Below are 27,443 nucleotides of genomic sequence, written 5' to 3'. Positions count from 1 at the left end.
GTAAGTAGGATGTAGTGAGGCTTGGGGGTGGGCATGGAGGACACAAATGAGAGCAAGAAACATTTCAGGCAGAGGAAGGGGCAGGTGCAAAAGTTCTCAGGTAGGAAGGGATGTGGCATAGTCTAGGGGAGACCAGGGACAGAGAACTGAGCCTCACTGTGCAGGGTAGAATAAGTACTTGGGGAATTTGCTCATTAGAACGATGGTTCTGGCTTGTGTGTGGCACACAGCTCTGAGGGGACAAAGAGCAGCAGCAGGAAGATCAGGTGGAGAAGGGGTTACTGCAGGAAGCCAGGAGGGAGCAGACAGAAATTGAGATTAGGGTAGGGGGCTTCTGACTGTTTTGAAGAGAATCTAAAATGAACACTGAAAAACCCACATGTATTATTTTTAAGAATCTAAGTTTATCCCTCCCTCCCAAAAGGTTCCCTCTGTACTTCTGTAGGAACAGGGTGCACAGTACCATACAGGATGAGACATCAAATTCCATGTCATATCATAGGCTTCTCAAAGTGACAAAATTAAAAATTAGAGGAAGACGGCCAAGTGCTGGTGGCTGACACCTGGAATCCCAGCACTTTGAGAGGCTGAGGCGGAAGAATCACTCGAACCCAGGAGATCAAAACCAGGCTGAGTCAAGACCTGTCTCTGCAGATATGAAAACAAAAAAGTTAGCTGGGTGTAGCGGTGTGCGGCTGTAGTCCCAGCTACTCTGAGGCTACAGTGCGAGGATCAGTTGAGCCTGGAAGGCTGAGGCTGCAGTAAGTTATGCTCATGCCACTGCACCCCAATCTGGGTGATAGAGCAAGACCTACCACAAAAAAAAAAAAAAAAAAAGTTTAATTATTCTCCACCATAAACAAAGAAAAAGAGAAAGAAAATATATTAAAGGGATAATCCCTCACCTAGAAGGAATGATCCCATTCTTCGAGAACATAGGTGGTATCTTAATTGTTGCAAAATTAAAAACAGCTACACCAAACTGCTCATAACCAATTACCAATTCAAATAAATATATAGAAAATCTTTACGATCTATGAAAATTCTAAGTAGTACACTCTGACACACTTTATTCACTTATCACGTATAGTTACTTCACTTCAAAGAGTGACATTAGGGAGCTTACAGGACCCCAAGTGCAGGCCTTTGCATTAAGAAAATGGACATCAGGGTTCAGGATATAACAACCTTTTCCTAAGCATCTCTAATGCAATCGGAGACAAATATAACTATTGTTAACAGGCAGGCTAAATTAACTACCTCCTTTTGCTGCTAGACTGGAGGCTTCTCTAGTAATTAATTACCCGGGTCCTGGCCTCCTTCAGGCAGCTGCACAGCTCAGAAGGAGTGGGTTCAGGTTCACTGTGAGGGCTGGGGGGCAGGGCAGCCACAGCACAGCCCCTGCTCTTGGCAGGCACCATCACAAAGAGACAAGCCCAGCCTTGCTCCGCCTCTATTCTCTCTCTAAGCACCTACATGCTGCTCCATGTGAAAAATCAGCACTTTTGTCCCGAAGAACTGTCACAACCTGCAGAGAAAAGAGGGACTAAGACGGCTAAATGATAGGATGTATTAACGCAAACAACAGGCTTGTCAGACCCGCAACTCCATGTTACAAGAACAACTTCCTGATTTCATGTTGCGCTTAAAGGAGAAACGTGGGTACCATCCCATGATTCTGGGTCAACCCCCAGTACCAACAGAACATCCATGCTCCCTGGAAATGGAAGGGTGACCAGGCATAAACGGTTCACTCTCCTGCTCACAATAACAAGTAGTTTCCCAAAGGAGAAAAGCGATCAGACATATTACGTGACAACTAAGATATCCCTACTGTTTGCAGCTACAGCCTGTATCATTCAGCCTTTATGATCCCCTCTATGCAGTAAAAGTGTTTTAATGTCATGGATGTCTATGTATAATAAATCTATAATGATTAAGGCTATCAACTCTGAACTGACTAGCACCAAAATTTCCAGTTTTCTCCAGTTGAATTTTCATCATCAAGCTCACAAGACTGTTCCCTGGGAGAAAAAGTTAACTTGTTTTTTTTTTAAAAAGACATAGTTGGCTGGGCACGGTGGCTCACGCCTGTAATCCCAGCACTTTGGGAGGCCGAGGCGGGTGGATCATGAGGTCAGATCGAGACCATCCTGGCTAACATAGTGAAACCCTGTCTCTACTAAAAATAAAAAAATTAGCCAGGCGTCGTGGCGGGCACCTGTAGTCCCACCTACCCGGGAGGCTGAGGCAGAAGAATGACGTGAACCCGGGAGGCGGAGCTTGCAGTGAGCCGAGATGGTGCCACTGCACTCCAGCCTGGGTGACAGAGCTCAAAAAAAAAAAAAAAAAAGACACAGTTGTACCTTGTATTCGTGGGGGACTGGTTCCAGGACCCCTGCATATACCCAAATCTGTGCATACTCAAGTCGCACAGTTGGCCCTCTGTGTAAGTGGGCTGTGCATCCTATGAATACTGTCTTTTTGACACACATGTAGATTGAAAAAAATCCGTGTATAAGCGGAACCACACAGCTCAAACCTCTGTTGCTCAAGGGTCAACTGTACTTCCTTTACTGGTTGGCCTTCTGTATTTCCTCGAGTTTCTATGGCCTTAAAAAAAAACCATTTTTACCAGGCACGGTGGCTCATACCTGTAATTCCAGCACTTTGGGAGGCTGAGGCAGGCGGATCACGAGGTCAGGGGTTCAAGACCAGCCTGACAAACATAGTGAAACCCCACCTCTACTAAAAATACAAAAATTAGCCAGGCATGGTGGCACATGCCTACCCAGCTACTCAGGAGGCTGAGGCAGGAGAATTGCTTGAACCTGGGAGGCGGAGGTTGCGGTGAGCCGAGATTATGCCACTGCACTCCAGCCTGGGCAACAAGAGCGAAACTCCATCACACACACACACGCAAAAAAACTTCTGGCCAGGTACGGTGGCTCATGCCTGTAATCCCAGCACTTTGGGAGGCCGAGGCAGGCAGATCATCTGAGGTCAGGAGTTCAAGACAAGCCTGGCCAACATGGAGAAACCCCGTCTCTACTAAAAATACAAAAAATTAGCCAAGCATGGTGGTGCATGTCTGTAATCCCAGCTACGTGGGAGGCTGAGGCAGGAGAATCGCTTGGACCTGGGAGGCGGAGGTTGCAGTGAGCCGAGGTCACACCATTGTACTCCAGCCTGGGTGACAGAGCGAGACTCTGTCTCAAAAAAAAAAAAAAAAAGGGTGCTTGAGGGGCAAATGTTTTGAGTCCTTGCATGTCTGGAAATGTCTTGATTCTATGTTTATACTTGAAGGCTAGTTCAGCTGGGTATAGATTTCAACAGAATCCTGGGCTGAACAGCATTTTCCCTCAGAACTTGGAAGAGACATTGTTTTCTGGTATTCAGAGTTGTACAAGCAAAGTTCATTTATGGTCTTTTTTTTTTTTGGGAGATGGAGTTTCACTCTTGTCGCCCAGGCTGCAGTGCAATGGTGGGATCTCTGCTCACTGCAACAACCTCCACCTCCCAGGTTCAAGCAATTCTCTGCCTCAGCCTCCCAAGTAGCTGGGATTACAGGCACCTGCCACCACAACTGGCTAATTTTTCTATTTTTAGTAGAGATGGGGTTTCACCACATTGCCAGTGCTTCTCGTTGGAGCACAAACCCTATTGTAAACTGCCCATGCGAGGGATCTAGCTTGCCCACTCCTTGTAAGAATCTAATGCCTGATGATCTGAGGTTGAACAGTCATCCCGAACCATCCCGACCCCCCACTTCCATGGAAAAATTGTCTTCCATGAAACCAGTCCCTGGTAGCAAAAAGGTTGGGGACTGCTAGATTCAAGAATTGCTGGAAGAACCCGCTGCAGTCTTCCAAAAGATGTGACAGCTATTATTCAAACTTCCAGAAAGAGAACAGTGAAAATAGAAGACACTATGAAATGTTTTTAAAAAAGGAAAAACTTAACTTCTCATAGCTAATGAATAAAAATTTTCAGATAGGAAGGGCCCACTGAGAACCCAGCCATAGTGAATAAAAACAGATCTATGGCCGGGCGCAGTTCATGCTTGTAATCTCAGCACTTTGGGAGTCACCCAAGTAGTTGGGATTACAGGCGCCTGCCACCATGCCTGGCTAATTTTTGTATTTTTAGTAGAGACGGGGTTTCACCATGTTGGCCAGGCTGGTCTCGAACTCCTGACCTAAGGTGATCCGCCTGCCTTGGCCTCCCAAAGTGCTGGGATTACAGGCGTGAGCCGCCGCGTCTGGCCAGGACCTGTACTCGTACTTTTGTCCCTGTTCCTAGCAAAACAGAATTCTACGAAAGTGTCGAATCCCATCTTTTCTTGCCTGCTCAAAGACTTTAATGCAGTTATTTTCCTTTCTTCTGCATCATCAATTTTAATTAAAATCTCTACTGGATTTTTCTAATCAACAAATAAAAATGCTGTCATTTCTCTCATCTCTGGGAGTGGCATGAAAGCAGACTTCTTTTGACTCTACTGCCTCATCTCTGTTTCCCTTTAAATCAAAACTTCCTAGAACAGTTGTCTATACTCTCTGTCCCAGTTCTCTCCTCCTCCCCAAACATCTTGTTATAAAAGCTTTCAAGCATAAAGCTAAGTGAAAAGAATTTTACAATGAACACATTTATCCATCACATACATCAGGGATGTCCAATCTTTTGGCTTCCCTGGGCCACACTGGAAAAAAAAAATGATCTTGAGCCACACATAAAATACACTAACACTAATGATAGCTGATGAGCTAAAAACAAACAAACAAACAAACAAACAAAAAAACATAATGTTTTAAGAAAGTTTACAAATATGTGTTGGGCCGCCTTCAAAGCCGTCCTGGGCCACATGTGGCCTGCGGGCTGTGGAGTTGGACAAATTTGACCTAAATTATTTGCTCTGTCACGTATCTATCCATCTATATACATCCCTCTCTCCTATTGATCTATCTTAATTTTCCTTTTTTTTTTTTTTTTTTTTTTTTTTAAAGACACAGAGTCTTGCTCTGTCGCCCAGGCTGGAGTGTGGAGTACAGTGGCGTGATCTTGGCTCACTGCAACCTCCGCCTCCCGGGTTCAAGCAATTCTCCTGTCTCAGCCTCCCAAGAAGCTGGGACTACAGGTGCACGCTGCCATACTCGGCTATTTTTTTTTTGTATTTTAGTAGAGTCAGAGTGTCACCATGTTACCCAGGCTGGTGTCAAACTCCTGAGCTCAGGTAATCCACCTGCCTTGGCCTCCCAAAGTGCTAAGATTACAGGCATGAGCCACCACGCCCGGCCCTATCTAATTTTTAATGCGTTTCAAAGTTACACAAATGAGTACATTTCCCCCTAAATACTTCAGTATACATATTACTGCCTATATTTAAATATTTGGGCCAGGTACAGTGGTTCATGCCTGTAATTCCAACACTTTGGGAAGCCAAGGCAAGAGGTCTGCTGGAGCCCAGGAGCCAAGATCAGCCTAGGTAACATGGTGAAACCCCGTTCTCTACAAAAAAACTTCAAAATTAGTTAGGTGTGGTGGTGTGTGCCTGTGGTCCCAACTACTTGGGAGGCTGAGGCAGGAGGATCGCTTGAGCCCAGGAGGTCAAGGCTGCAATGAGCCATGATCGCATCACTGTACTGCAGCCTAGGTGACAGAGCAAGACCCTATCATTCGTTCTTTCATAAATATTAGTTTGCATGTATAATTTACATATCCACTACCTTTGAGATAAAGAACACATCTATCACCACAGCAAGTTTCCTTGTGCAGCTTTCCCTGTGCATACCCATCCTCTCCGAACCAGCTTCCAAGCACAATTCCGCTCGCACCACTCTACTGAAACTACTCAAGGTCACCAATCAGCTCCTGCTGCTAAATCCAAAGGTCAATCCCCTGCCCTAGTCTGACTTGGCCTATAAGCAGGGCAAAACAGAAGTGATCATTTCCTTCACCTTGAAACACTTGCTTGGCTTCCAAGACACATCATTTCCCAGCTTTTCTTTCTACGAACTGGCCACTTCCTGTTGGGTCTCCTTTGCTAGTTTCTTATCTCACTAACTTTTAAACATTCAAGTGCCCCAAGGGCTCCATCCCTGGAACTCCTTTCTTCTCCATCTACACTCATTCCTTTAGTTTACCCATCCAGGCTAGTGGCTTTTATAACATCCCCAAATGGAACACTTCACTTTTACCACCATCACTCTGATCCAGCCTATCATTATCTCTGCCTTGGATTACTGCAGTGGCTTCCTAATCCGTCTCATGGCTTTCACTTTGCCACCATCAGAATCTTCTGAATCCTGCAACCAGAATTAGCATCATTAAAATGTAAGGCAGAAATGTTTGAGGTTTTTTTTTCTATTTAATTTTTATTTCTCACTCTACACTGATGTAGTTAAGTCAGAAATGTCACAGCCAAGAGGAGTCTAGAGAGACATGAAGACTAGACATAATGTGGTGTCCTGGATGGGACCCTAGAACAGAAAAGGACACTGGGAAAAACTAAGGAAATACTGAATGAAGTATTAACTTTAGTTAATAATAACGTATCAATATTGGCTCATTAACAGTAAATACGCCATAATAATGTTAGTAATAGGTGAAAGTGAACGTGGAGCATATGATAACTCTTTGTACAACTTCTCTATCAATCTAAAATTGTTCTTTGAAAAAATAAAGTTGTCTTCTTTTAAAGTTGGACTGTCAGGTCATTTGGCTTAAAATCCTTCAATGGCCCAAATATTCCATTCCTCAAACGTCTGGTGCTCCCTGACGGTCTATTCATGCTTAAAACTGAGGCAGGCCAGGAGCAGTGGTGCATGCCTGTAATCCTAGCACTTTGGGAGGCCGAGGCGGGTAAATCACCTGAGGTCACAAGTTCGAGACCAGCGTGGCCAACATGGTGAAACTTTGTCTCTACTAAAAACACAAAAATTAGCTGGGCGTGGTGGCAGGTGCCTGTAATCCCAGCTACTCGGGAGGCTGAGGCAGGAGAAATGCTTGAATCTGGGCAGCAGAGGTTGCAGAGAGCTGAGATTGCACCACTGCACTCCAGCCTAGGCGACACAGTGAGACTTTGTCTCAAAAAAAAAACAAAAAACAAAAACAAAAATTAGCTGGGCGTGGTGGCGCATGCCTGTAGTCCCAGCTACTCAGGAGGCTGAGACAGGAGACTCGCTTGAACCCGGGAGGTGGAGGTTGCAGACGACATGCATGAGCCACCATGTCTAGCCTGAAATTACTATTGATTTAATCTAAATGATGGTCTTTGCTATGTTAGTCAAAGGTGAGCTCTCTGGAATTTTTTTTTAATCCTTTAACCTAATTATTAGGTTCACTGCCCACACAAGTATAGAGGAAGAAAATAGCTAAGTAAATAAATATTTAAACCAAAAATGTGGCCACAAGCCCTGTTAAAATTATTCCAAATTGCATTTTACCTAAATTGTTAGAAAAAAATGCAAATATTTAACATCTTGACTAGAGTTTTAAAACTCCAATTCATGTTACTAAATATCTCACACACTATGGGTGGAGTGTGTTTTTGTTTGTTTTAAATTCCAATTTAAGTTGCATTCTAGCCTCTTTCCATTGTTTATCTGTGGCATGCTCATTCCCCATTACCTTTGAGTGTTTGCTGAGTGGTTAGCTCTATATATTCATGGCATTATCCTAAAACGGAGAAACATGTTAACACTGACAGAGCTGTCATTAAGATCATTAAGAGTAATAGACAGGGCCGGCCGCGGTTGGGCATGCCTGTAATCCCAGCACTTTGGGAGGCTGAGGCAGGCGGATCACGAGGTCAAGAGATCAAGACCATCCTGGCCAACACGGCGAAATCCCATCTCTACTAAAAATAAAAAATAAAAAAGTTAGCTGGGTGTGGTGGCGCCTACCTGTAATCCCAGCTACTCAGGAGGCTGAGGCATGAGAATCACCTGAACCCAGGAGGCAGAGGTTGCAGTGAGCTGAGATTGTGCCACTGCACTCCAGCATGGTGACAGGGCAAGACTCTGTCTCAAAAAAAAAAAAAAAAATTATAATAATAGGCCAGTGGCTCACACCTGTAATCCCAGCATTTTGGGAGGCCGAGGTGGGCAGATTACCTGAGGTCAGGAATTCAAGACCAGCCTCACCAACATAGTGAAATTCTGTCTCTATTTTAAAAATGCAAAAATTAGCTGGGTGCAGTGGCACATGCCTGTAATCCCAGCTACCTGGGAGGCTGAGGAAGGAGAATCGCTTAAACCCAGGACGCAGAAGTTGCGGTGATCGAGATTGTGCTACTGCACTCCAGCCTGGGCCACAGAGCAAGACTCCATCTCAAAAAAAAAAAAAAAAAAGAAAAAAAAAAGAAAAAAAAGGAATAATAGACAATACAATTTAACTTTGGTTAAATTGTCTCCAAATAGCTGACAGCTCATTCATGTAATCTAGCACATTGGGAGGCCAAGACAGGAGGACTGCTTGAAGCCAAGGGCTCAAGACCAGCCTGGGCAACAAAAGTGAGACCCATGTCTACAAAAAATAGAAAAATCAGCCAGGCACGGTGGCACATGCCTACAATCCTAGCTACCTGGGAGGCTGAGGGAGGAGGATCACTTGAGTCCAGGAGTTTGAGGTTGCAGAGAGCTATGATTGTGCCACTGCACTCCAGCCTTGGTGACAGAGTGAGGCATTGTCTCAAAATAATAATAATAATAATAATTTCAGATGGGTGTGAGTAAGCACAGCACTGAACACAAAGATCTCCATGGCCCAGACCCTGCCTAACTCCCCAGTCTTCACCTGCCAGTCCCTGTCATCTCCTGCCTTCCTGCCTTGAACTCCGAGTTTCAACAACACGAAAGCTACCTGCGGTTTCCCAACTGCCAGAATGTTTTATGATTTTCACACTTGTATAATATGTTGTTCTCTCTGCCTAAAATGGCAAACTCAAGACCTAATTTAAGAATCATTTTCTTTCCACCACTGAACCTTGTATACCTGTCTCAATATACTCTCTTCTCTACTAAATTGAACTACTTGTGGGTAGTAGCCTCAACTATTAATCTTGGTATATACTCAAGGGCATTCAATAAGTGTTTGACTTGTCTTGGAAAGATAAATGTTGTTGGAAAAAATGGTATGTTACAAAGTTCTTTCAGTCTTAAAAAAAAAAAAAAAAGACTGGGCATGGTGGCTCATGCCTGTAATCTCAGAAATTTAGGAGGCTGAGGTGGGAGGACTGCTTGAGGCCAGGGGTTAGAGACCAGCCTGGGCAACACGGCGAGACCTTGTCTCTAATATACTTAAACATTAAAATTAAAAAGAAATTATAAACGATCTCCCAAATGTAAACAAGGAAATGTGATTATGATTTTTTATTCTGTTTTCTTTTTATTCACAATAAGCAAATGCTTCAATAACTTAAATCTCAAAAATATGTTTTCAACAGATTACAAGTTTAGTCCCCCCATTACTATCTTAGAAACATAATTCTGGACAACAGGAACTAGTTTTCTGTGTCTGGAACAATTCCTGGTAATTTTAAGCCCTTCACACACAGAAATCAAAGGACCAGAAGGGATTTTAGAGGATTTTCCAATCCATATTCCTATCATAAATCCTAGTAACTGAAGTCACAAATACAAGCAAGGTAATTATCTGAATTTAGAAGGCTTCCACAGAACTCACAGAAATGTAATCCCCTACTGATTCAACTGAGGTCAAACTCAACACTAGTTCACACAGGACAGCAAAACACCCCCATTACCACGTGTGTCTGTACAGTAAGGAGTGACCTAATACAAAAGCAAGGTTTGTGGGGCAAAAAGGACACGCAGGGACCTTGTGGCATGGGCCCAGCTGCTAATGCTCACCTTGCTCTCTGGCCCCTTGGCTTCTCTGGGCCTCAGATAAATCCCCTTGTAAAATAAGAGTCCTATGATGCTATGTTCTTTTTTACTTTAAACTTTTTTCAATTTTTTCTGAGACAGGGTTCTTGCTCTTTCACCCAGGCGGGAGTGCAGCGGCGTGAACACAGCTCACTATAGCCTTGAACTCCCGTCTCAGCTTCTGGAGCAGTTAGGACTACAGGCATGTGCTGCCACGCCCAGATGATTTTAATTTTTTTTTTTTGTAGAGATGGGGTCTTGCTCTATTGAACAGGCTGGTCTCAAACTCCTGGCCTCAAGCGATCCTCCCACCTAAGCCTCCCAAGTGCTGGGATTTCAGGCATCAGCCACTATGCCTGACCTAAAGTCAAACTTCTAAAAGGTACAATATATTGTGTACCCGTTACACTTCCTTCCTGTATTAAAGACAACCCTCCCTTCTGAGAGATAGTACTTTTATTTTACAGATGAACAAACCAGAGCTCAAAGAGGTCAGGTGTCTTGACCACAAACACAGCTAATAAAAAGAAAAATTGCAATTCAATTCAAATTCAGGTCTGTGCTGTTCTCAAAAACATTTTGCTAACCTGTCTTAAACGAGGACAAGGGAACAAACTAAACTACAGAGTGGCAAAGATCCAAATGCACGTCTTTCCTTCAGGCAGTATAAGGACAGAAAAATAGGTCAAGATGGTCTCCTATGCTGTGGGAAAGATAGGGAAATCCTCAGAAAGATGAGTCTAAACACTTGACTCTTAAAAATGTCATCATAAATCCTATCATCTCCTTACCAACTAACTGCGTAATTTATCAGGAAACACTACTTCCCTCCTCTACCTAGGCTTATCGTATTACAAAGGTACCAAGTTATCTACTTGCAAAATACCAAATATGGTATGAGGGAAATACTCATACACAGAGTCTGAGGAACCATCCTTAAAAATTACGGGGTGGGGAGACGGTGATGCACACAGGGCAATAAACTCCCCCACCAAACTAGGGGGAAAAGCTTCCCAATTTACTAGGTTTTAATATCCCTGAAAACATTACGATTTCATAAGCAAAATATACTACGCTCATTACATGTCCATTACTAACTGAGCAACTCTATTAAAATGAGAGATGAGAGGATTGCTTGAGGCCAGGAGTTCGAGACCAGCCTGGGCAACGTAGTGAGACTGTGTCTCTATTTAAAAAAAAAAAAAAAGGATTATTAAAATAATATTCATTTCTTCTCACCCTTGGTATTTTTTCAGATTTTTTTCCCTCATGTTTAATGCAACGGCTAGGCTCTCCAATACAAGGAAAGTATGTAAAGCACTGCTTGTATTCCTGGTAAGTGTCAGAACCACATACATTGTGCCATAATAATCCTAAGAGTATCCACTGGCATTCCTGAAGCACTTCAGCTAGTGACACCATTCATCACCCTCAGGCCAGTTTTAGAGATGAGAAAAATAAAGAAGGGGCACTGGCCTCTCCAGGACACAGACACGTAGGTCCTACAGGTCCTCAAAGGGGAGAGCCCCATATCTCAGTCTTTTTATTAATCATCATTGCCTCCGCCATGTCTGTAGACATTTTTTCCTTAATTACCACTTCTCATGAAATTTTGATACCACAGATGAAATACGTATGTATTTATGTACTGTACTGTTTATCTGTGCTTTATGCATAAAGAGTTGAGTTTTGTTTTTTCACCCTCCAAGAACCAAATTTCAATCCTTTGAGGGAAAAATCGAGACCTAGCTCATTCACTCCACCAAATCACTCAGAACACATGTAAGTCAGAAACCGTTAACAAGTTGGGAGCCAACAGATATTTTTTGATGTGTTGGTTTTACCAGTCAGCAATAGATACAAGGGCTTAATAATTTTCACTTTATCCCTGTTCTTAGTATTTTTATTGATGGGTGTTAAACAGAAACAAAAGTTCTATCTGTTGTAAAGTTTACTCCACTGGCCTCATTAGGTACATGGCTTTTGTCTTATTTTAAAAATTCTAAAACTATACATGCTCCCACCCACAATATCATGCTTTTGTGTTCAAAATCTAGCCAACTTGCTCTGCTCTTGTGTGGGTACCTAAGTACAATGGTGTGTGGGCCAATCTTAAAAAGGGCAGAACAGCCCCCCACCTCCAGCCAAGCTCACCCAATTACTAATGTGACAAATACTGACAGCCAAATAAAGTACTACAGTTAAATGCTAAAGGCTTTCCCATTTTGGGGGGTAGAGGAAGGAATAGGGCTAAGTCTAGGGAATGGAAAGGAAAAAAATTATGACTGTTTGAGGTGGGTAATAAAAGGAGACAGAAGGGAGAGTAAGTGCTCTAAGTGCCCAGCAGAAAGTATAAAACCCTTTTAAAAGCCCAGCAGACAGTTTGTTCTGGACACCATATTTCATAATCTATTCCTGTCACAAAGTATGTGTATCTGTTTGATTTGGGGGAAAGGGAAGGCTATTTTCCATCCCACAGATCTCCTGGTTTCTAATTTTAAGAGCCAAGAGTCCCATTCTCAAAGATAGGGTAGCATCTCACCTAAATTATCTTCTTTGGTCAATGTGTGCCCTGTACCCACTCATAAATAAGGAACTGCCAGGTCACAGGTCACCTCTAAAATCAGTTACAGAGGATAGGCTACTTTTACTTCCACCCACTCTCATTTCATTTTCTGCTTCTAAACTTTCTCCATGGGGTATCTTTTCTACTCTGGAAAGCTATGTGGATTGTGGGGAGGACAGTGATAGATATAGTCTATTATTTCAGGAAACCAAAAGTCCAACAAATGCAAGGAATGTTATACTCTATTTACAAAATGCTTTACTAAGTCTCAAGCTTATTAAATCATAAATCTGAATTTTTGCTGAGCTTAAGAGCAAACTAGCGGGCCGGGCGCGGTGGCTCATGCCTGTAATCCCAGCACTTTGGGAGGCCGAGGCGGGTGGATCACGAAGTCAAAAGATCGAGACCATCCTGGCCAACGGGGTTTCGTCTCTACTAAAAATACAAAAAAATTAGCCAGGCATGGTAGCGGGCGCCTGTAGTCCCAGCTACTTGGGAGGCTGAGGCAGGAGAATGGCGTGAACCCGGGAGGCGAAGCTTGCAGTGAGCCAAGATCGCGCCACTGCACTCCAGCCTGAGCCACAGAGCAAGACTCCGTCTCAAAAAAAAAATAAAATAAAATAAAAAGGTTGGCATTCCTCAAGGTTTGCTTTTTGATATTGTTCTAACTCTACAGTTTCACTTTAGAAAGAGCCAACCTCTGCACAAACTTCATTGCTGCCAATATTCTATTTGGATATGCCTAAATCTCTGCAGCCTAAACCAACATATCTAACAGCCCAATACATCTCTTTCCCTCTATCTCTGACAAAAACCACAAACTTAACCATAACCAAATGGAACTATGTATGTTCCAAAAAATATTCTATCTCCCATATTACCTTGCCCAATTAATAGTACGCACAGCCACCAAGCTGCCTTGTACACTGCCTCTACTAGTGAACTCAAACCAACTGGGCTTAAATCGCCAGCCCATATCCTTCACAGTAGTGGCTGTGGTTTTATTACCTACCTATGTAAACACTCAACATGTTTGAGAAATGAGTTAGTCTCTCCTTTAACAAACAGCAGCTTACATTTAGTAAAGATTTATTGTGTACCAGAATTCATGACAAACTAGGCCATTTCATCCTCACAACTCTGTAAGGTGTATAGGTATTATAACCATTTTACAGATGAAGAATCTAAGGTCCACCCAGAAAAACCAGATACCTTGCCCAAGGAGACAGAGCTTACAAGTGGAAGAGGCAGGATTGGAACCCAGGTCTGACCAATTCCAGAGTCCATGTTTGTAACCACTATGTAAACTTCCCTCACTGTGTTGTTTTATACCGTCTTTAATGGGCCCCCAAAGATCATTGTCCATACTATTTCTGACCAGTACTTCCTGTAATCAGTCATCTAATAGGTTTCTATTAGAGTTGCCTATTTTCTGCAGCTGTAGGGGATGGAGGTTATTTCAGATTTAAGACTGTTATGGACAATGAACTCAGAATAACAGGATTACTCTAAACTGCTTCACAGACAAGTATCTAGTACCCAATCTAATCTCTCCATTCTATCCAAACATAAAAACCCAGCCAAGCAGAAAAAGGCAGTGCTTTGAGGTCCACTTAGGAAAAAAATCTACTAACTACTTATTTACTTAGGTCAATTCTCAAAGGGAAAAAGGATCTCTCATTTTTCAGAAGACAGAGCAGTCTGAAAACATCAAAATTGTTTTTATTTGGTAGTTTTGAGCCTAAACTTCTAGAAGTTTGAGCCCAAACTTCTAATGGCAGACCATGAAGAGTAAAATCAAACGAATCTTGTACTGGCCATCTTTATTTTTAGGACATTCTCTGGCAGTTCTAGTATCAAATGATTGCTATAATGAGAATATGTGAGCTCCACAAGCTGGCAGGTGTCCGACACCAACCCCACTGCAGCTCCATCTGCTGCCCACCCAGAGGCTTATGTTTACAGTGGGAAAAGTCCATCCAGGGGGCAGAAACGAATGGCTCATCTTACACTAGATCTCCTACGGTTAACTTTCTCAAAACAAAACAAACAAAAAACAAAACCCCTGAAACCTCTAAATTAGAACCATTTAAATCTTCCTGGACAGAACTTTATATCCAAGAAATTCTAAATCCTACTTTAATGAATTCTACTTTGCTATAAATAATGGTAGAGAAAAGTAAGCTATTCTTTTACTCAGAATAAATCAGTTTTGCATTTTTAATAAAAGTGAAACGCAGAAGACTAGATGGGGACAGGTTATTCTGGTAAGAAGATGACTTAAGAGGTTCACCTTATACAACTGTGGTAGTAATGGATTGCTTGGTTTAACTTGAAAAGGAACATCTGGTACAATCTATATCAAAGCGAAAAAGTTCAAATTAAAGTACAACAAAGAAAAAAGAAAATACAATGGAACTATGGGGGATAGAAAGAAAATTAGTGAAAGAAAAAAAACCACCAGTACAGTAAGTCATTAAAAGATAAAATAGGCCGGGCGCGGTGGCTCACGCTTGTAATCCCAGCACTTTGGGAGGCCGAGGCGGGCGGATCACGAGGTCAGGAGATCGAGACCATCCTGGCTAACACGGTGAAACCCCGTCTCTACTAAAAATACAAAAAATTAGCCGGGCGTGGTGGCGGGCGCCTGTAGTCCCAGCTACTCAGAGAGGCTGAGGCAGGAGAATGGCGTGAACCCGGGAGGCGGAGCTTGCAGTGAGCCGAGATCGCGCCACTGCACTCCAGCCTGGGTGACAGAGCAAGACTCCGTCTCAAAAAAAAAAAAAAAAAAAGAAAAATAGAAGTGATCAGAGACAATTAATAACCAGTAGGTGCTCAAGGGTTGCTCAGGAGCACCAAAAAGATAAACAGAATGGCTAAAGGAATGGACTCACACTCAGCACGCCCAACCCAACCCATCAGCTGCCCATGTCTCCCTTCTATTGAAATTGCCCATTTCTACCTGTAGAAACATCACTTTTCACGCTATTTCTCCTCTTTCCTCTCTTTCATAGTCGTACCTGATCACATATCAAGTCTTATTCTTCCTTTAAAACACATGTAAACATAACAAGGATGTTTACCTAAGCATTATTTTAATAGTGGGAGGCAGAAAGGAAACACCCTACAATGTCCAGTAGTAGAACAGTTAAATAAATTATAGCGCATTCATATAATGAAATACCCTGCAGCAGTTACAAATTTCAGGGCAGAACTTGGAAAAAAAAATCATGGAGCTGCTGAGCTTGAGCCCTGATCAAACCTTATCTCATCTCTATACTACCTTTCAACGTTTTGATTATGTGAGCCAATACACACATAACTCGACTGTGTAGGCTAGTGTAACACATTCTGTTAACTGCAAATAACAGTGGCTTAACACAATGGGAAAATGTTTATTTTTCTAAAAGGCAAGTTATATACAGTATGATCTCTACTTTTAAAATGCCCAGGACAGGCACGGTGGTTCACACCTGTAATCCCAGCACTTTGGGAGGCTGGCACAGGCGATCATTTGAACCCTTGAACCCAGGAGTTTGAGATCAGCTTACAAAAATACAAAAATACAAAAAAAAAAAAAAAAAAAAAAGGCTGGGTGCAGTGACTCACACTGTAATCTCAGCACTTTGGGAGGCTGAGGCGGGCAGATCACTTGAGCCCAGGAGTTCAAAACCAGCCTGAGCACCTGGGCAACATGGCAAAACCCCACCTCTACAAAAAAACAAACAAAAATTAGCCGGGTGTGGTACTGCATGCCTATAGTTTCAGCTACTTGGGAGGCTGAAGTGGGAGGATCACCTCTGGGCCCAGGAGGTGGAGGTTGCAGTGAGCCATGATCGCATCACTGCACTCCAGCCTGGGTGTCAGAGTGAGACCCTGGCTGAAAAAAACAAGAAAGTAATCAAACAAAAATTTTTTTTCCCTGAAATAAGCCAATGAAAATGAAAAATACTTCTTAAATCTCTAATAACTAGATCACCAATAAGCTTAAGGTTCCCAGGTAAAATTTCCTGTGATATATACTAACAAAAATTCAAAAAAGAAAAAAAATAATACGCAAGGCTTCAGTACATGAAGGTCTTACAATTTAGACATGGGAATTCTCACTCAAATCTATCATTTATAGGGCCACACTATTCTTACAAGGCACAAATAAAATTAAGGCTCACTATAACCAATTCAGAAAGTCTATGGTAATGGGATCTAGTGTTTGTCACAAAGGTCATAACCAGACCCATTGCTCTTTTTTTCCCCCTATTCAGGACAGGGTCTTACTCTGTCACCCAGGCTGAAGTGCTGTAGCGTGATTATGGCTCACTGCAGCTCCGACCTCCCAGACTCAAGCGATCCTCCCACCTCAGCCTCTGGAGTAGTTGGGACTACAGGTGTGCACCATCACACCCAGCTAATTTTTAAAAAACTTTTTGTAGAGGTAAGAGTTTTGCTGTGTTGCTCAGGCTGGTCTTGAACTCCTGGCCTCAAGTGATCCTCCCATCTCAGCCTCCCAAAGTGGTGGGATTAGAGGCATGAGCCACTGAGCTGGGCCATTACCCTCTTTTTAAGGGAGATCATGAGGTAGAAACTGCCTAGAGCAGTAAAGTCTCAGAAGTGACTCATGTTTCTCAAGGTTAAGGCTGCTTCTTGCTGGGAAATATGCATAAAGAAGTTACCTTGTGAGAAATGAGTTCAGCCCTTTATTCTTTACTTGATACAGCAGTGGGCAAAGATTCTAAACTATCCACAGTATTTTTAGTCAAACTTTTTCCTATGGTTTTAGCATTCAGTATCTCCCTTTCTCCAATTAGATAATTCCTAACTTATTCATTTCTGTTAATGACACCAATACTTCCTCGGCCTCAAAGCCCTGGAATTCTCTGGCTAAACAGAATGTCTCATCTAATCATTAAATCCTGTTATTTCTTCTCTTAAAATACCCTTTAGATTTTCTTCGTTGTTTTGTTTTTTTTTGAGATGGAGTCTCGACCGGGCGCGGTGGCTCACGCTTGTAATCCCAGCACTTTGGGAGGCCGAGGCGGGCGGATCACGAGGTCAGGAGATCGAGACCACGGTGAAACCCCGTCTCTACTAAAAATACAAAAAATTAGCCGGGCGCGGTGGCGGGCGCCTGTAGTCCCAGCTACTCGGAGAGGCTGAGGCAGGAGAATGGCGTGAACCCGGGAGGCGGAGCTTGCAGTGAGCCGAGGTTGCGCCACTGCACTCCAGCCTGGGTGACAGAGCGAGACTCCGTCTCAAAAAAAAAAAAAAAAAAAAAGAGATGGAGTCTCACTCTGTAACTGAGGCTGGAGTGCAGTGGCGCGATGTCAGCTCACTGCAACCCCTGCCTCCCAAGTTCAAGCGATTCTCATGCCTCAGCCTCCCAGGTTCAAGCAATTCTCATGCCTCAGCCTCTGGAGCAGCCGGGATTACAGGCACCCACCACCATGCCTGGCTAATTTTTGTACTTGTTGTAGAGACGGAGTTTTGCCACGTCGGCCAGGCTGGTCTCGAACCCCTGACCTCAAGTGATCCGCTCGCCTCAGCCTCCCAAAGTGCTGGGATTAAAGACAAGAGCTATTGCGCTCAGTTTTTTGTTTTGTTTTGTTTTGTTTTTTTGAGACAGAGTCTCTCGCTCTGTCACCCAGGCTAGAGTGCAGTGATGCGATCTCGGCTCACTGCAAACTCCACCTCCCAAGGTCAAGCGATTCTCCTGCCTCAGCCTCCCGAGTAGGTGGGATTACAGGCACCCGCCACCGTTCCCGGCTAATTTTTGTTTGTGTGTGTCTTCTTACTAGAGATGGGGTTTCGCCATCTTGGCCAGGCTGATTTTGAACTCTTGACCTCGTGATCCATCCACCTCAGCCTCCAAAGTGCTGGGATTATAGGCATGAGCCACCGCGTCCAGCGTTTTTTTTTTTTTTTTTTTAAAGATAGGATCTTGCTCTGTCACTCAGGCTGGAGTGCAGTGGTGAGATCATAGCTCACTGCAGTCTCAACCTTCCGGGCTCAAATGATCCTCCCAGAGGATCCTGAGTAGCAGGGACTACAGGCACATGCCACCACGCCCGGCTCATTTTTTCATTTTTTTTTTTTTTTTGTAGAAACGGAGTCTCACTGTGTTGCCCAGGCTGGTCTTGAACTCGGCTCAAATGATTCTCCCGCCTCAGTCTCCCAAAGTGCTGGGATTATAGGTGTCAGCCACTGCACCCAGACAATATGACTCTTTTCCATTTCCACTAACATACTCCATCAGCTTGCCTGAAACAAAACTGCTTCTTATATACTTGCTGTTTTAAGTGCTTCCATATTTCAGTTAGTTTAATCCTCACAGTATCTAATGGGTCAAGGACCATTATTATCCCCATTTTTCCAGTGAGGAAATTTTGACACAAAGAAGTTTAAAAAAGGAATAAAACTTGCCCAACATCATGATCACGGCAAATGGCACAGCCAAAGTTTGAACCCAGATAATCTGGCTCCAGCCAAGGTCCTCTGTATCTGGCCTCTCCCCTACTTCAATCCACACTACTCAAAGTCATCTTTCTAAAACACAGCTTTGGTATATAAAAAGAATATCTTAGAAATTTAATAATTAATGATTATCCTCATTTTACATCAACTTACCACTAGATATTCCTAACCTAGGAGTTCACAATGGGACATATCAAAAGTAACGTATTTAAATGATTTTAAGCTGGAACAGGAGGAGTAGCAGCACGATGTTCTAGGAAAATTGAAGGTTTCTTTACACCACAGTCCATTAGCCAAAGATATGAAAATTTAAGAAGGCAAAATATAAGAAGGCATAGTCAACCTTATATTGAGAAAAACTCCCATTTATTCCTTTGCTGCTCTGAGCTCAGCTGTTAAATCAGAATGTGAGACTGAGACAAGGACTTTGGATGGATGCGTATGAGTTGCACTGGTTAAACACTGTTTCTGGGCCAGGCACGGTAGCTCACACCTGTAATCCCAGCACTTTGGGAGGCCGAGGCGGGCTGATCACTTGAGGTCAGGGGTTCAAGACCAGTCTGGGCAACATGGTGAAACCATCTCCAACAACAACAACAACAAAAATTAGCCAGGTGTGGGGGTGTGTGTGCCTGTAGTCCCCAGCTACTCAGGAGGCCGAGGCAGGATAACTGCTTGAACCAGGGAGGCAAAGGCTGCAGTGAGCCGAGATCGTGCCACTGCATTCCAGCCTGGGCAACGGAGACTCCGTCTCAAAAAAAAACTGTTTTTGACTCTGGCTGATGGTATTTAAGGACTGACTGACTCTGATGCAAATGTACCCACCGCTACTAGAAAAACAGCTCAAAGCATATACGCTCCTTTGCTTGAAGGATGGCATTACTCACTCAAAACATGGACCATCACAGTACTAACAAAGAGACAGGGACTCTCAATGAATGAATGCTTAAAAGTGATGCTCAGACTGACTCTCGAGGTAATGGCTAAAGCCAGGTCCCACGAGAAATGTAAATTCATTATTTTGTGGATATCATACGGTTAGCTGTTAACACAGGTCACTGATGCAACGTTCAGGCTCCATCCAAGTTTGCCACTAATATTCATACACCCCAAAAGCTGGCTACTATGGGAAAATTTAAAGAGATATTGGTGCCTTGCTGACTGAAACCCACTATTCCGGGCCTGGAAGAACTGAAATGTCAGTTGATGAAAAAAATTTTCAGAAGTGTGTCAAATCTGTCCGCATGAATTTCAATACGAAGGCTTTCCAAACTCTAAGAGAGAATTTGTACCACTTGTTCCTTCTGACTTCAATATCTTGTTCGGTTTGGATACCTTCCAGGCTGGCTACAGCTATGTTTGGCACCACAAAGCATGCCAGCCAGCCCTAGCTGTGTTACTAATAAGAGGTCAGAACGCATCCCTGGAAATACAGAGACACAATTAAGACTTCAAACAGCTGTTTGTTAAGCCAAGTGTTCTGGCAAACCTTGAAAAAAAGAAAACCTTCCCCTCAATCCAGCTCACTTTTTTAGCAGCAAAGTAAACTCAAGAGAGCCATCTGATACAAAGGGACTCTTCTTCCCAGGAGGACTTAGTCTTCTGCAAAGCTGTTCTTTGGCACTTTCCCTAGGGCTATGGGTTGTGTAAACTATGTAAATTAGAACGAATCTTCACAGTTCCTTCAAACTCTCCCTGTGAGTTTTATTCTTGTTTTTTATACATCCAAAGAATAAAGAACAAATTCAGGTGGGAAAGCCAATGTGTTCGACACCTCCTTTCATAGTTGATCTTTCTTACCCATGTTTGGACAATCTACTAAAATATAATGCCACCATGATGTTGGATGGAACAAATGTCCAAAAACAAAAACTGGTGGAAACTTGGAATGTTTATTGGGCAGTGACTTTAAGAAATAAAGGTGAGGCCAAGTGTGGCGGCTCATGCCTGTAATCCTAGCACTTTGGGAGGCCAAGGTGGGAGGACTGCTTGAGTCCAGGAGTCCGAGACCAGTCTGGGCAACATGGCGAGACCAAATCAATACAAAAATAAAACATAAAAATAAAAAATAACACTGATTAAGTATTCTTTAGATCATAAGCACAGTAAAGTGTAATTATACTTTACAAAGACTCAAAAAAAAAGTAGTTAAGAAACCTAACCAAGGTGCTGGCAAGAAAAAGGAATAAAAAAAAAAAATTCAAGGGTTTCTATTTCTGGTCTGTTGCCTAAACAAAGGCAAAAGAGCTGCCGCAACGTAAGAACCAAGCCTGACTCAGGCAGGACAACACTGAGTGACACAAAGAGGATATCAACTATAGACTCAGTTCACACTGAGTAGGATGAACATGGTGTGAATTTCCTCCCTTCTTGCCTCCAACACATTAAACTATGTTGCTAGGCAACTGTGCAAGATGCTGATAGAGGAACCTACTGTGAAATGGAGAAACAAAAGCACACTGTGGCGAGAGGTACACAATGGTGCTCAGGGGCAGTGAAGGGGAACCTGAGGGAAAAGAAGAACACCCAGAAAACCTTCTGGAGATTGGGTCTGTTCTAAGCAACGAGAGGTGGCCAAGGCACGTAAATGCTAAAGGTTACACCAGACAAAAGGAACAACATGACTGAAGACCAGAAATACAAGATAGCCCAGTGGTCAGGGAAAACAAGCAACTAACTGAAAATTGACAAAATTTTGTTTAAATATAGAAACTAAGATCACCCAACCCATTATTTCTGACATTACTGGCAAAAATGTTGACCAATGGAACACTGTAGAGCTTTCTGGAGGAGGATAGTAAATTATGCAAAATTGTGGTGCAAGTTAACACAAAGAATTAAAATGAGTATCTACAATAAGAGTAAGACTTTGCAGAAGATTATTTGCGTAAAACAGAGTTCTGAAAAGAAAACACAATAATTATGGTTTTGCTGAATTCAAAGAAATGCTGCCTCTGCTCTCTGGATATGTGTCAGATGCTGCTGTCTGCACATTTAGCTCAAGACCACATTACACATCCAATGACACAAGGCACCCAAATTAGAAGAGAAAGCACTAGACTCAAGAACATCTTACAGGCCACCCCCGAGCAGTAAGCCTAAGAGAAGAACTCTTTTATTTCCACTAGTGAAGATGCAGAACTAAGTGCAACAGGTTCCCAGTATCTATCTGCCTCTGCACAGGCTGGAGGTGGAAAAGGTGAAGAAGGGGTTTGGGAAATAAAGGTTCACAAGGAAAGGGAACAGTGCAGACAGGGAAGGGACTCATGGGAATGGGAACACCTCACCCCAATTCTACTTCTAGTCCACAGCAAAGCAGTTTACTTTCCACTCCCATCCCAATTCTGCCTAAGGGCTTCACCTCCAAAGACCACAATAATCACCAAGAGTTTACAATGAGAAGGGAAGACACGATTTCCTAGCATTTCAAAGTGGAACACAAAATACTTCAAGCACGAAAACAGTGATTCCAGAAACACTGGTGACATTCTACAGCAGGGTTGTCCAATGACACTGTCTGCATATGTCCTTTATCTGCACCAACACAATAGAGCCATTAGCCTCACAGCCACCGAAAACTTGAAATATGGCTGCAATGGTGAATTTTTAGCCTAATATAAATTTAAATAGCCATATAAGCTAGGGGCTACAGTACTCCACAGTGCAGCTTAGAGTACTATGTAAATATCAGGCACATGGAAGACAAATACTTTGCGGTCTAACCTTAAAACACTATCAATATGCATTCGATGAGAAATAACATCTTCCACAGAAACACCAATTTATAAGCTTTTAGAAAATAATTTGTCACTACATAGGAGCTATCAAAGAGCTAAAAGAACAGATATTTCGCTGGGCGCAGTAACTCATGCCCGTAATCCCAGCACTTTGGGAGGCCGAGGTGGGCGGATCACTTGAGGCCAGGAGTTTGAGACCAGCCTGGCTAACATGGCGCAACCAAATCCCCATCTTTACTAAAAGAACAAAAATTAGCCAGGCGTGGTGGTGGGCACCTGTAATCCCAGCTACTCGGGAGGCTGAGGAAGGAGAATCGGTTGAACCCAGGAGGTGGAGGCTGCAGTGAACCAAGATCATGCCACTGCACTCCAGCCTGGGGGACAGAGAGCCTCTGTCTCAAAAAAGAAAGAAAATCTACTTTCAGTATTTCCTTAAGCAAGAGTGAGGCTGGAGGCATGAAGTTTGGAGGTACTTATCTACAGCCTTTCACAGAATGTCAAAGAAGTGTCATAAGTATTCTGAAGCTCTTCATATGCCGTGCCGCTATCAATATGGCTTATGTCTACTTTTATAACTCTGCCGAACACACTGAAAGGCAATTTAACTTCCAAGTTTAAGTGTTCTAGGACACCTCCAACATCTCTTCAGAGTTGACAGTAAGCTTGGCTAATGTTAGAAACAAAAGTCCCCAGTAAGTCAGCCATATCTGCATGGACAAAGCAGTCCTGAATGCTGCTAAATTAGCTGAGAAAACTTTTCAACACTCATGTCTTACTAAGTCTGTTTCATTCAGAACATTCCATACACATCTTTAGCAAAGCTCTTAAAACAGGGTATTTATTAAATTTCACATCTTTAATTCTGCTCTTAGTATCAACCTTAGCACTAAACACAGTACCCTTTGCTTAGGAGATACTCAATAATTTGTTGCTATAATTCATCAAGGTACTGGTATTCTTTTTTTTTTTTTTTTTGAGACAGAGTCTCGCTCTGTCGCCCAGGTGCAATCTCAGCTCACTGCAAGCTCTGCCTCCCAGGCTCATGCCATTCTCCTGCCTCAGCCTCCCGAGTAGCTGGGACTACAGGCGCCCGCCACCATGCCCGGCTAATTTTTTTTGCATTTTTAGTAGAGACGGGGTTTCACCGTGTTAGCCAGGATGGTCTCAATCTCCTGACCTCATGATCTGCCCACCTTGGCCTCCCAAAGTGCTGGGATTACTGGCCTGAGCCACTGCGCCCAGCCAGGTACTGATATTCTTAAGAATTCATCAAGGCCAGGTGCAGTGGCTCATGCTTGTAATCCTAGCACTTTGGGAGGCCAAGGCAGGCGGATCATCTGAGGTCAGGAGTTTGAGACAAGCCTGGCCATTATGGTGAAACGGTCTGTACTAAAAATACAAAAATTAGCCAGGCATAGTGGCAGATGCCTGTAATTCCAGTTAGTCAGGAGGCTGAGGCAAGAGAATCGCTGGAACCCGGGAGGCGGAGGTTGCAGTCAGCTGAGATCACGCCACTGCACCCCAGCCTGGGAGACAGAGTAAGACTCCATCTCAAAAAAAAAAAAAAAAGAATTCCTCAAAATGCTACATTTGGCTGGGCACAGTAGCCGACACCTATAATCCCAGCATTTTGGGAGGCCAAGGTGGGTGGATCACTTGAGCTCAGGAGTTTGAGATTAGTCTGGCAACATGGAAAAATCCTACCACTACGCGCGCGCGCACGCACACACACACACACACACACACACACAAACACACACAAAATAGCCAAGTGTGGTGGCGCATGCCTGTAGTCCCAGCTACTCGGGAGGCTGATGTGGGAAGATTGCTGGAGCCCAGGAGATTGAGGCTGCAGTGAGCCATGATCAATCACGCCACTGCACTCCCAACCTGGGCAACAGAGCAAGACTCTGTCTCAAGAAAAGAAGAAAAAAAAAAGCTACTACTATGATGACATTCTCATATAACTCTATATGGCATATACTCTCTGCACGGCATTCGGATTCATGCATTTAAATAACTGTTTCTTTTTCTTGAGATAAGGGGTCTCATTCAGTTGCTCAGGTTTACAGTACAGTGGCGAGATCATGGCTCACTGCAGCCTCAAACTCCTGAACTCAAGTCATCCTCCTGCCTGAGCCTCCTGAGTATCTGGGACTGCAGATGTGTACCACCATGACTGGCTAATTTAAACATTTTTTTTTTTTTTGTAGACAGGGGGTCTCACTGTGTTGCCCAGGCTGGTCTCAAACTCCTGACTTTAAGGGGTATTCCTGCCTCAGCCTCCCAAAGTGCTGGGAATACAGACGTGAGCCAGCTAGCCTGATCTACATAATTCTATCACTATACTTCTTATGCCAATCATCACATCACATTCTACGTCTGATCTTTCATGTTCTCAACTGGATACAAGTCCACAAAAGCTCACATTATTTTTTCCTATAATTGCTGATTATGAATTATGATGAATTTCATGGTAGTTAAATCCATTTGAACACAACCTTCAGAAAAAAAAAAAAAAGAGAGAAAGTAATTAACCAATAGATCTAACAAAATCTATAGAAGACTCTACCCAACAACAGCAGAATAAAAATCTATCTCAAGTGCACAGGAGAACATTCTCAGGACAAACCAGATGGAAGGCCATAAAACAAGCCCCAATAAATCTGAAAGGATTAAAATCATACAAAGTATGTTCTACAACTACAATGAAAATAGAAATCAGCCGGGCACAGTGGCTCACACCTGTAATCCCAGCACTTTGGGAGGCCAAAGCAGGCGGATTGGCTGAGCTCAGGAGTTCGAGACCAGCCTGGGCAACACGGTTAAACCCCGTCTCTACTAAAATACAAGAAATTAGCCAGGTGTGGTGGCGTGCGCCTGTAGTCCCAGCTACTTGGGAGGCTGAGGCAGGAGAATTGCTTCAACCGGGGAGGCGGAGGTCGCAGTGAGCCAAGATTGTGCCACTGCACTCCAGCCTGGGTGACAGACAGAGAGACTCCATCTAAAAAAAAAAAAAAAATTACCCGGGCCTGGTGGCATGCCCCTGTAATTCCAGCTACTCAGGAGGCTGAGGCAAGAAAATCTCTTGAATGCGGGAGATGGAGGCTGCAGTGAGCTGAGACTGCACTGCTGCATTTCAGCCTGGGCAACAGAGGAAGCGAGACTCTGTCCCAAAAAAAAAAAAAAAAAAATTAGCCGAAGCATGAACTTCTACTGATTGTCTTGCACATAGACATGTTTAGCCTAGCCGGGCGCGGTGGCTCACGCTTGTAATCCCAGCACTTTGGGAGGCCGAGGCGAGTGGATCACGAGGTCAGGAGATCGAGACCACGGTGAAACCCCATCTCTACTAAAAATACAAAAAATTAGCCGGGCGTGGTGGCAGGCGCCTGTAGTCCCAGCTACTCGGAGAGGCTGAGGCAGGAGAATGGCGTGAACCCGGGAGGCGGAGCTTGCAGTGAGCCGAGATTGCGCCACTGCACTCCAGCCTGGGCGACAGAGCGAGACTCCGTCTCAAAAAAAAAAAAAAAAAAAGACATGTTTAGCCTGTATAACATAATCTGTAACCAACGATTATAACTTACACATTGTACCATCCAATGAAAAGAAGACAACTCTGGTATGAAGAGTACCCTCCCTTCTTTTAAACTTTCCTAAAAATCTTTCGCAGGCCAGGCAAGGTGGCTCACACCTGTAATCTGTAATCCCGGCACTTTGGGAGGCCAAGGTGAGAGGATCGCTTAAGCCCAGAAGTTTGAGACAGGCCTGGGCAACATAATGAGACTCCATCACAACAAAACAAAACAGAACAAAAAAAGCAAAACAAACAAACAAAAACTAGTTGGGCATGGTGGTGGACAATCGTAGTTCCAGAGACTAGGGTGGGAGGATCAACTGAGCCTGGAATGTTGGGGCTGTACTGAGCCATGATGGTGCCACTGCACTCCAGCCTGGGTAAGAGAGCCAGACCCTGTCTCAAAAACATAAAGATAGACCTTCACAGCTGGGCCCAGTGGCTCACATCTATAATCCCAGCTACTTGGGAGGCTGAGATGGGAGGATCACTCGAGACCATCCTGAGCAACACAGTGACCCCCTCTCTACAAAAAAAAAAAAATGTTAAAAGTTATATTTTTGGCCAGGCGCAGTGGCTCACGCCTGTAATCCCAGTACTTTGGGAGGCCGAGACGGGCGGATCACGAGGTCAGGAGATCGAGACCATCTTGGCTAACACGGTGAAATCCCGTTTCTACTAAAAATACAAAGAATTAGCCGGGCGCGTTGGCGGGTGCCTGTAGTCCCAGCTACTCGGGAGGCTGAAGCAGGAGAATGGCGTGAATCCAGGAGGCGGAGCTTGCAGTGAGCTGAGATCGCGCCACTGCACTCCAACCTGGGGGACACAGCAAGACTCCGTCCAAAAAAAAAAAAAAAAAAGTTATATTTTTAAATATAATAGAGGGTGTGGTGGTGCGTATCTGTAGTCCCAGCTACTCAGGAGGCTGAGGTGAGATGATCACTTGATCCCAGGAGTTCGAGGCTGCAACGAGCTCTGGTGGAGCCACTGCACTCCAGCCTGGGGTGACAGAATGAGATCCCATGTCTATTCCAAACAAAAAGTGGCCAGGCACAGTGGTTCATGCCTGTAATCCCAACACTTTGGGAGGTCAAGGCAGGATGACTGCTTGAGGCCATTAGTTCGAGACCAGCCTGGGCAACATGGCGGGATCTTGTTTCTACAAAATACAAAAAGTTAGCTGGGCATGGTGGTGCTCACCTGTTGTCCCAGCT

General features: G+C 43.7%; 1 protein-coding gene across 1 annotated transcript in view; it reads right to left on the bottom strand.

The window, feature by feature from the left end:
- Positions 1-27,443, bottom strand: part of GRB2 (growth factor receptor bound protein 2) — an 87,418-nt gene that overhangs the window by 33,038 nt on the left and 26,937 nt on the right. The gene's annotated exons all lie outside the window — the stretch shown is intronic.

The sequence above is a fragment of the Hylobates moloch genome, unplaced genomic scaffold (genome assembly GCF_009828535.3).
Source record: "Hylobates moloch isolate HMO894 unplaced genomic scaffold, HMol_V3 SCAFFOLD_15, whole genome shotgun sequence".
Classification (NCBI taxonomy): Eukaryota; Metazoa; Chordata; class Mammalia; order Primates; family Hylobatidae; genus Hylobates; species Hylobates moloch.
This window is presented reverse-complemented; position numbering and strand designations above follow the sequence as displayed.